The 11,386-nt window shown below is 35.5% G+C and overlaps 1 pseudogene; it reads right to left on the bottom strand.

Annotated features, from left to right (window-relative positions):
• Positions 1–6,378: 6,378 nt before the first annotated feature.
• LOC119511380 lies at positions 6,379–7,259 on the bottom strand (annotated as a pseudogene).
• Between the last annotated feature and the right edge of the window lie 4,127 nt (positions 7,260–11,386).

Raw genomic sequence — 11,386 nt, 5'->3', positions numbered from 1 at the left:
TTAGCTAGTTTGTGTGTTCCTAAGAATTTGTCACTTTTTATAATTCTTTTCTTGTGCTTGCTCCTCTGCCTGGTTTATTGCAATTGTCTTTGTGTTCACTGATTCTTTCTTCTGCCAGTGCCAGTCTGTCTTGGAAATCTTTCTGGACATTATTAAAACTAAGTCATTATGGTCTTCAACTCCTGTAGTTCTGTTTGGTTCCTTTTAAAATCTCTGTATCTTTATTATGTTTCTCATATTGTTCATACCTGTTTTCCTGATATCCTTTAGTTCTTTTTCTGTACTTTCCTTCCTCTTTTTGAGCATTTTAAGATCTTTTTTAAAGGCTGTATTTGGTATGTCTACATTCTGACCTTCTTAATTGCTGGCCTCTGGATTTCTATCCTTTTCCTAGGGATGGACCATCATTTCTGTCTTTTTTGTCTTCTACTCTTGTAGTACACTGTACATATTTATATGTTAATTCTGGTATTTATTCCTTGAGATGTCTGTTTTGATTTTGTGACAAATTGGTGATAGAGCAGAGATGGCCTTGAGCATAAGCATCAGGAATGTCTACACAAAGCTAGTGCAGTGTGAATGGCTTTTCTTGTCTTTTTGTGTCTATGTCTTATTCAGGGCTTTTACTTCTTAGTTGTTTGGAATTAACATGTTTTCAGGAGTTTCTTTGTCCACTCTATTTCCCAGGAGACAGACATCCTGCTCCTGTGTGTTTGAAGTCCAAAAGCCATTGCTCCTGAATGTCTGCCTCTATAGTTCTTATATACATTTCATTGCCTCAAGTTACTTTTGTATGTAGGGTAAATTCTGGGTCAAGGGGCATATTAGGAAAGACTTTCTCATTTGTCTATTCTGCTGAAATGGGTCTGTGACCCATTTTGGCTGTTTGGATTGGCTATGAAGTGTCCCAGGTAGATGATCAGGAATGGCATCAAGAGCTTTCTTCACAGCCCCTCAAAGGTGAGCTCTTGGCCTGCTCAGAAATTGCAGCCAAACATATAACTATCTCCTGATGCCCTGAAGAAGTGTAGTGTCCTCAATTTGCCTCTAAAACCCTGTGTGGGTTGAAATAATGGCTGCCATCACTGCTTTTGTAAGGGTGGATAAGAACAATGGCCACCCTTTGAGCTGGGCCCCAGCAAGCAACCCAAAGTCTTTAATCAAAAGCTGTGATCAGTGCTTGGGCATGCCCTCCCTTCATCTTGGGGAAGAGTATGTTTGCATCCCTTTCTGTCACCCTCCAACTAGCCAGGGATTGTGCCCCATGGTATCCTGCAGAAAGAGTGGGATATGGGTGATTGTAGCCACTTTGTGGGAACAGCAATTTTCTGTTCTTTACCATAATTTATCAGCCTCTTCCTCCTTCTCTTCCCTGCATGCTATACAGGGTTATTTTGGTCCCTGGAGATTCAAAATAGCTATTTCATACAGTTCCTTTCTGTTTAATAGTTGTTATGGTGAAAGAACTGAGTCTTAGAGCTCCCTATTTTGCCATTTTCTCATGATTTTCTGGCCAGATGCATCTATTTTTGATCCAGCAATTTATACCATACATGCTGGAGAAAAAAGAGTGACTAGGTCCAGTAGACATAAGTTTAGCAATTTTAAAGAACATTTATGTTTCATAATAGCTAAAACATGGTAACAAACAAAATGTCAATTACTAGGAGAATGGATATCTAAAATTGATCTATACATCTGGTGGAACACTCCTAGTAATGAAACACACACACACACACACTAAATAGTCTGATTCTCATATGGTGATCAAAAGAAGTCAGCTACAAAACAATACATTTCGTATGATTGTAGTTTACTGAAATTGTTGAATATTCATGGTAATCTGTGTCTGTGGTCAAAATAATGTGTACTTCTGGAAGTATTAAACAAAGAACAAGAAATGTATGTTCAGAAACTAAAGCAGGGGAAGTTCAAGTCCATCACCCCTAATGGTACAAGAAATGCTAACTGATGTTTTACAGGCTGAGAGAAACCAATCCCAAATATATAGACTGGATGCATCAAGGAATGAAGGACACTGAAATGATAAATATATAGTTCAGGAATTCAAGAAAATATAACTTTTCAAAGTTTACATAATCCTTAAGTTGTAGATCCTGGCTATGAACTTAGGCTGTTTGGCTCTAGAGGAAGCCAGGTTAAACATCTCTAGTTGCCTTTCTTTCTATGGGATGTTGAGGATGGGGAGGTCCTCTGTGGGTAAGTTTTAGTAGAAAGAAACAAAATTGCTCTCAAGAACTCAGAATTTTCATAGCAATCATGAAATTTACTTTTGCATAAGTCATCTAAATGTATATTTAAAAAACAGTCATTTTCAAAATAAACCCATGGCCTTGTGCTGTCAGTTCCAGATAGTTATATGTGTAAGTGTTCACTGGAGTCAACTAATACTTGAGAAATATAGACTACAAGTGGAAGATGGATATGGAAATCTCTATCATAATATCTAAAGATATGAGATAAGAATTTATGACTGAATATCCACTAGATAATAAAAGAAAAATTGACTTTATCAAACAAATAGAAGAAAAATTGGCTAAGAAAAGGTGGGACAAATAACAACAAAAAGTATGATAAACCAAAGTTCAACATGTACTACTAATGATATGAAATGTAAATAAATTAAAGCATTCAATTATAACACATAATTTGTCAAGTGGCATGAAAAAATATAATACCTTACTCTAAGCTATTGATAAATAATAATATTTAAAATAAATAGTAAAAATATACATCCAAAATAAAATTTTTTAAAAAATGGGAAAATATGTAATGCAACACAAGCCAAAAACAGTCACTTAGTTATATGGCTGAATTCTAGTAGAACAATGTAGACCAGAGGCAGGAAGTATGGCTTAATAAAAAGAGGGATTTTTCATCATTATAACAAAGTTGACTTAATAGGAAGATATAACAATTCCAAATTTGCACTATGACATAATTTAAAAAACATACTGCAGAAAATAACATAACAAAAATGAGAATTTTTAAAATTCCAAAATCATAGTTGGAGATATAAATACAGTCTAATCAGTATACATAGCATCTTAATAGACCAACAGACTCTTTTCCTAATTAGGACATATAGATGATTGCTAACAGTGTACAGAATCCTTTTCAAGTGCCTCTTCAGTATATATCAAAATAGTGCATATACTGGGCAATAGCCATACTTCAGCTGTTAAAGACATAATGACTGTGTTGTCTAAGCACAGTTGAATAAAACTAGAAGTAAAAGACAGAGAAGTAAGTAGCATTTCTGAAAACCATAAAAGATCTTCTGATTTTGTAGAGCAATCTGGAGTCAATTACCTATTTGAAATTATACCTGGGTACTGTCTACTTTTTATGCCAAGGGCTATATACACAGAGGTTTCCTCTAGTGCCATTGCTTCCCTACATTTTAAATTAAAACTAAACACAATTAGCCTTGTTATATAACAGAATGATTCCTGCCATCTCAGGAGCATACTTACCCTTGCCTGCACCTGAAACATGATTGAACCCTTACCAGAAATCTTGCTTTGCCTGTCCAGTGTAAGAAAAGACTATTAATGTGTGAGTCTTTGGTGTTATTGTTGTCTTCTTTTCCTCTCCTTCATTGTCCTGTATGAATCACCCCCATTTCTCTCCTGCTCTGGTATTTTTAATAAAATTGGAAAAGAAAAAATAAAACAATAAGGATGGTGCTCACACAATGAGATCAATGTATTTATTATTCATTGAATTAAAAAACTCATTCCTAGCAGTTTTAAGCAGAATTAATAATTGTTGATGAAAATGCATAGGGATTGGATGACAGAACCTCAAGGAACTGATGCCAGCAAAACAGGGAAGGACAGAAGTGCTCTTCTTGCTGCCCAAACTTTCTATATGCAGAATACTAATTTAAGTTATTTAAGTAAATTTAATTATTGTGTTTTCTGTTTATCTTAAAAGTTGGATATTTTATTATATTATGGTTGTTTAACTAATTACAACAAATATATCTGCCTATTATCTTCTTTAATAAACTTTGTGCTTCATATTCAGGTGGTACCATCACAGGATAATATCTCTATTGAGGAATCAAGTAATGAGGAGGCTGACTCCTGCTCTCTATGTTGCTCTCATATTCCACCTGATTCTTTTTGTTCTGATGATGAAGAACCAGGTATCCCTTCTGATATAGAAGCTTATTTAACAGAATTGTTACCTAAAAATTCTCAACTAAAATTTCCAAGTGCTAAAATGTGGAAAGATCTTACTATAATAACTGATACAGATGATTCATATGCTCTGAGTCCTATATTAGAAGATTGTACTGAAGAAGAAGATAAACAATTAAGAGCTGTGAATATTTTCAATAAATCAGAATGCCCTTCTCAACCTTCTTAGATATAGATAACATGTAACCATCTGGTAATCCATGTAAAGACAAGAGGATTGGGCTTCAGCTGTTACTTCAATCATAGATAAGTCATAAGTAATGTAGCAAGGTTGAATAGAGTTTTAATCAAAAGTATGCTTATCAACATGATATAATGTCTAAACAGAAGAGAATGAAATTAAATGATATTAAGTTAGAGATACATAATAGCAGTGTCTTCTAATTTGAGATTTTATATAAGAAAAAATGTTATTGCTCTTACAGCAATCAATGCTTAATTACTAGAAATATTAGCAGGAGAGTTTTGCAGATATCCCAGGCTTAGTCCTTGATAATTCTGTGGATACCCTCCTTTGATCATCATTCACTTAGGGTTCAGGACACTTTGTTTACCTCATGGATCATGACACATCATTTACTGTTCATGGTAAAAGTGTAAAAAATATATGATTTGATTGAATTTACCCTAAATCAGAAGTTCTATAAACACTTTATCTCAGACAAGGAGGAACATTCTGATTTCATGTTCAGCTGTGTTCAAACCATAAAAGGCTTTTGCATTTCTATAATATGGCAGTACCATTTGATAATTGGCTTTTAAAGATAGTTCTATTTGTGGAAAATGTTAAGAAAATCTTCCTAAGACCTCAACCTTCACCATGAAACCAGTTTTACTAGTTTACTGCAACTTATAAATATTGAAGTGACTATTTCTAACCAACCTAGTCATATGACACTATCACTAAACTTTCAGTAAACAGGCTGGCATAAAATAGCAACAAGAAAATTAAAACCTCTCAAAGAACCATTTCAAATTGTCCAGAAATTACAAACATCATTAAGGAGAAAAATGAGAGAATTTATAGTCTTACAAGTGGAGGTCACTCTGAAAGTGACACCTGCCCTGCTTTCTGGAAGTTATCAGAATTTCTCTTTGTTATATATGGTAATATTGATCCCAAGAAAAAAGGAACAAGGAAACCAAAATATGAAGTATGGAGGCATGGTTAATGTTCCTTTAGAGAAGTTGAGTTGAAGGATAAACTGATCTGAAAACATCTATTTCAAAGCTTCAACTCACCAAGGAAAATAGATAGCTGAAGCAAGTCCAGAAGAATATGTATTGTTCACCAGGGTTTATTTAGAATTTTGTCTAGGGGCCTGTATGAATAGGGGCTTCAAAAACAGGCTAAAATTTCACAAATAATAGAGATAGTTGTGAAGAGGAAGATTAACAAGGAATTGGCTGTGAATCAACAGCCATTAATTACTCAAAGATTGCCAACTATGCATACCTTGTATATAGGCATAAAACAGTCTTTTATGTCTCAGCTTATTCACATTCTGAAATATGTTCCATTTGTATGGTAAAACTATTTTACACAACACAGAAAACTCAATACATTTCATCTTATTCAATTTCACAATGTTATTAAATAAGTTTCATACGTTGAAATCTAACAAGGAGTCATTATTCCTATTTTCTAGATCTGTGAAGATTCACTCTGGTGAAATTAGTGAATGCAAAAATTAACCAATCAATAGATCAGTCCATCACTTTTTCAGGTGCAGTCATCTCTCTTAGCTACTTTTTTAACTCCTAGTATAGTAATGCATATTGATAGAAACAAAATGATTACAATTAAAAAAATCAAATAGTACAAATAAAAGCATAATGTAAAGCAGAAATAACATGACTCTCCAGCAACTTCCCCCAAAGAATTGGATTTTAAGAATTTCTATATAATCTTGACACCTTAATTTTGAAGTTTTTAATAATATTAAATTAATGGTATTATTGTAGATATTCTTGGAGATTTTTTCCCTCAGGATTCAGTCATGCCTTATATTGCCTCTAAGTTGGTTTTAGTTCAATGACACATTGAATGAACTAGTATTTTATAGTAAAATGGTGAAGATATGATATTTGAGTTAAATCAATTTTAAGTAGTATGGAATCTTTCAGCAAAAACTTTGCAAATGAAGTGTTAATAGAAGCCAGAAAGGTAAACTTTATATCTTAGTTCATCAATGGCAGTTTTATTTTTTAAATAGAATGTTGGATACATCTTAATTCTTCTCAGAATTATTACAGCTACTGTCATAACTTTCACCACCAAAGGAAATTTTCCCTCCTTTTCCTTGACTGTACTAATTCCACAGTCTCCTCCAGGACAGAAAGAAATGGGCACAAACCCATAGACATATGCCAGTTTAATGGGGAGCCATGAACAATAACTGCAGCAATAACTGGGGATGCCATGACTGAAAGTCATGCTGCCTGCAATAGTCAAATGCCTCCTGTGTTTGGAGGTTTTCCATCCCTCACACCTGCTAATAATCTTCCTGCCAACACAAACAGTAATTCCAGTGACCATGGCAGGAAAGGTAATGCCAGCCATGAGGAAAACCCCCATTGGACCACCAATCAATGTGCCCAATGGCCAAAGAATCTTCTTCTTCCAGCTCCCCAGCTTCTTGTCCCAGAAGTTGCAGCCAACAGTTCTGATGTTATGCAAGCATGAGATTGCTTTCAAACAAAGCCAAAATCCACAGCCAAATTCTGTAGAGGTTGTGTGATTACAATTTCTGTAACTCATCTTGGTAATATCAGCATTGCATCCTGGTCAGTCTTGAAGCCATATGGCCCAGAATCATATCCCTGAGACCTGAAGGGCATATCATCCTAAATGGTGAAATCCACAGCCTCTCCTGATAGGCCTTATCATGGGTCAGTTTAGGATGCCATATCTGCTTCCAGTGGTTGCAGAAGAGTCTGGATGCCATTCCTCTTTCAGGTCAACCTGGGACAGCTGAAACAGCTGCAGGCAATGACAGCAAACCTACAGCCTGGCCAGCCTGGTGGCATTGGGTTCAGAGTCCGGGTATCAGTGCAGTAGGAACAAACTGTACTAGTGAACTTGTGACCAGACTGTGAGCAGTGGCTGGGTGGGTCCACTGACTTCTTTCAGGGTGCTGATGGGCAACAGCTTCTGTTGTTTTCTAGGTGCAGGTAGAGAAGAAGGCACTCCCAGCAAGAGGAGCAGCAGGCACCTGAGGGGGTTGCAGGACATGCCATGGCATCAGTCACCACAGTCACCACACATGCTCCACATCCTGGGCCAGGAACCACCCTCTGCAGCCTCCATCTTAAACCCCAGGTGGCCACCAACAAGGTTGCAGCCCTGGTGACTGGCTCAGCCATGTGTAGAGATGTGGAGCATGGAGACTTCGAGTCCTTCTTTGACCATGTGGCTGGGAGCAGCCATGGGAAAATGGTGCCCAGAAATGTCCCAGATCTCACCTCCTCAGCCCCCTTAGCAAGTGCCCCACTGCCACTGTTATCTGAGCCACACTCCCAGAGATATATAGTTCTAACACATTTTTAATGCAGGGAATGACCAATGCCTGATCAATGTTGTGGGGATTTTCCATCAATTCTCCAGGATTTAAAACTTATTATTCCTTTAAGAGTTAATTGTCATCCCATTTTTAGTTACAACACCAATAATGACAGTGTAAATGAAAAATGTCTATACCTCCAGAAATGACACTAAAGTTGTCTCTTCATTTATCTATGCTCTCTTCATTATTGCTGTGTGCATAACTGCTAGCAGTATATAAGATTTATGACACATTTTGTGTTGTACACTCTTTAGTTAACATTTAGAGTTCTCAGATTTAACAGTCATCAGAGTTGTGTGAAAAAACAGATGACCAAAATAGAATTTTCAGTAACAGCTTTTACTTCATAAGTATTTGCAAGTACATTGAGAAAAACTTTGATTTCCTTGCCTACAACTCATTACAAAATTCTATTTTCACCAGTCCCAGATCACTTCACAATCCTACACTTTTATTCATTTTTAATTAACAGGTTATTAGGCAAAACTCTGAATTAATGGTTGAATTGCATTGTAAAGAATTATTGTTAGAAGTTTTCCCAGACTGATATTTCTGATATGAACTCCAGCTGAACAATTTTTCACCTTGGTTTTAGTGTTGAAATTTCCTCAGTATGAGAAATTTAACATTAATGAATAAATTCAAAGCCACCAAGGAATTTTCTTCATTCTATATATAAATAAAATGTTTCATAAGATGTGATATTTCATATATATTCCACACATTGCTCTGTAAGTAAATGATTTCTCACATTTCTTCACTGAGTAACTGCCCCATCAATAATTATTTCTTTTTCTCCTACTGTTTGCTTATCCCAGTAAAGTCTTTTTCTTTCCATTTTCTGGTTTAGGAGTTACTCCTTCCCTGGGCTATGCTTGTATTGACCAAGACTGGAGCTCACCTGAAATCTACTATATGTAATAACAGACATAGTGTTCCTCCCAGGATAGTAAAATCGTTCTATTTAAAAATAGGTTGTAAATAAAAGCATTTACACATTGATTAAATTGACAGAAATTTACCCTCTTGTTTGAGTTCTTTCATTTTTTAAAGTTATAGCTGTCACTGAAGACTCTTCTATATGCACAACATATTTAATGAGTTATCTGATGTATAATGGCAGAATAAAGTCTAAAGATATTCCCACACACATGACATGCATGTTTTCTCCCAAGTGTTAGTTATCTCATGTTTTCTGAAGGTAGCTGTATCTTTGAAGTATTTCTTACATAAAAGGCAGACATATTGTTTCTACCCAGTGTGAGTTCTGTCATGTCACCTAAGGCTCCTACACTGACTGAAGGATTTCCCAAATGGATGGCAGATATATGGTTTCTCTCATGTGAATTCTCACATGTCTGTGGGTAGACCTATAAGTGAAGTCTTCCCCACATACATGGCATACATATGGTTTCTCCCCAGTGTGTGCACTCTCATGTTGTATAGGGTTACCACACTGAGTGAAGGATTGCCCATATAGATGGCAGACATGTTGTTTGTCTCCAGTGTGAGTCCTCTCATGTTTCTTGAGGTTACAACATTGACTGAAGGATCTCTCACATAGATGGTAAAAATATGGTTTCTCTCCAGTATGTGTTCTCTCATGTCTTCTGAGGGTAGAATTATCACTGAAGGCTTTCCCACATAGATGACAGACATATTGTTTCTCTCCAGTGTGTGTTCTCTCATGTAGTCTGAGGGTAGAACTACAAGTGAAGTCTTTCCCACATTTATGGCAGACATGTGGTTTTTCCCCAGTGCAACTTCTCTCATATTGCCTGAGGACAGAAATGTTTCTGAAGGCTTTTCCACATAGATGATAGTCATATGACTTATGTTCAGTCTGAATTTGCTTATGTCTACTAAAGAATGATTGGTAATTGATAGGTTTTTGAAATTGTTCATTCAGATAGGGGTTCACTCCAATGTCAGTAAATGTGGAGTGGATGAAATCTTCTTCCAAATCATTCCTTTCAAAGAGATCCTCTCCAGTGTAAGAAATATGTCATTACAAATGAAAGGAGAGACTATTAAAGTTGTGTCCACATTACTCATTAATTCAATTCTCTAGTCTAATAATTCAGTGATGCTCCAGTTAAAATTCGTCATGCTATTTGCATGCATATGGTTTGTTGTTTTCCTGTTTTCAGGGATTTTCCCTTTTGCAGCATCTCAACTGTAGAGGTGTCTAATTAATTTTGAAAATGTCAATATGTTCCAAAGAAAAGGCATATAAACAAGTCTATGCAACTGTACATTTACAAGAAGTCTTTAGGTTATGATTTCCAGCTCAGGTTAATTTTTTCCTTACTTGAAATGATCCAAAACATTTTTATGGGGCAGTGTTTAATCCTACCTTTAATTACAGTTAGATGACATTGATAAACTCCTAAATTATTCAATCCCAGCTTTCTGCTTGGAAGACCAGTGCTCACTTTCATGATACACACCTTTGACTGGATGATGGATATGTCCTTATTGCAGATATGGGGCATGGTTATCATTTCTTCATTTTCATCATCATTTTCCATGCCTGAAATAATTTTTAAAACATTATAGAGTGTTATTGGCAGAATGAACTATTTCAAAACATCCAATTATCATGTGATTATGTTTCAAATACTGTCACTTAACTGGGAAAGAATCTAAAATTAAGGTTACTCTAGACAGTAGCAACATTTGTTCCAGAAGTTGAGAACTAAAATACTTTCAGCATGAAAGTAAGGAAAATAAAATATGGGATATTGGGTAGTAAAGCAAGGGAAAATGCTCAAAGAGGAGGACAAGGACAAGGGCCATTATGTGAAAGTTTGACTCCTATATGTACATAAATATCTCTTTCCCTAAGCCAAAGACAATCATAGATGGATTTTTAACTAGAGATTGATACATGTATGGAATAATTGCACACCTGAGAAGTTTTCCCACAAAGTCAGAGCCTACATTTCAGAAAATATCACTCAATTAAGGAAATCTTCATTTTTTATTTCTAATGACCTGCTCATTCATTAACCAGCCCACTTTGTGTATTAAACACAGGGTCCTAGAACTCACCTGGACTCTTTCCTTGGAGAAATCTTAATCCTTCTCTCCACAGTTCCTCTCAATGCTCAGTGCTCCAACCCACTTCTGATTTGCAGAGCTGATACCCTATTTATGAAAAAGAGAAGCATGGATTTTTAATTCTATCTACCAGTTCATGATCAAGTCCAGAGTATATGATTAGGAACAAAAAGGTAATCTGTGAAGTGCCACACAAGGAAGTGTAATTTAAACATAGTATATTGATTATCCTTTTCTAACAAATGATGACTCCTGATCTTCAGTCAAAATCATCAAGTATATGTTGATACTCATGCATAAATTCATAGATTACTGGATACTCAGTCTTTATATACAAATAGAAACTATAACTCCACAATAGTTGAAGAGTATTTTATAAAATAATCCATTAAAATATACTTCACCAAAACAATCTATGTTCTATGTGGAAAATGTATGTCTATTATTTTTCTATTGTGGCCTGAAATTTTACCGGAGACCCTCATGGATAATAATCTAGAGAATGTTTATTTTATCCATAGAAAAAAT

The sequence above is a fragment of the Choloepus didactylus genome, chromosome 16 (genome assembly GCF_015220235.1).
Source record: "Choloepus didactylus isolate mChoDid1 chromosome 16, mChoDid1.pri, whole genome shotgun sequence".
Taxonomy (NCBI): domain Eukaryota; kingdom Metazoa; phylum Chordata; class Mammalia; order Pilosa; family Megalonychidae; genus Choloepus; species Choloepus didactylus.
This window is presented reverse-complemented; position numbering and strand designations above follow the sequence as displayed.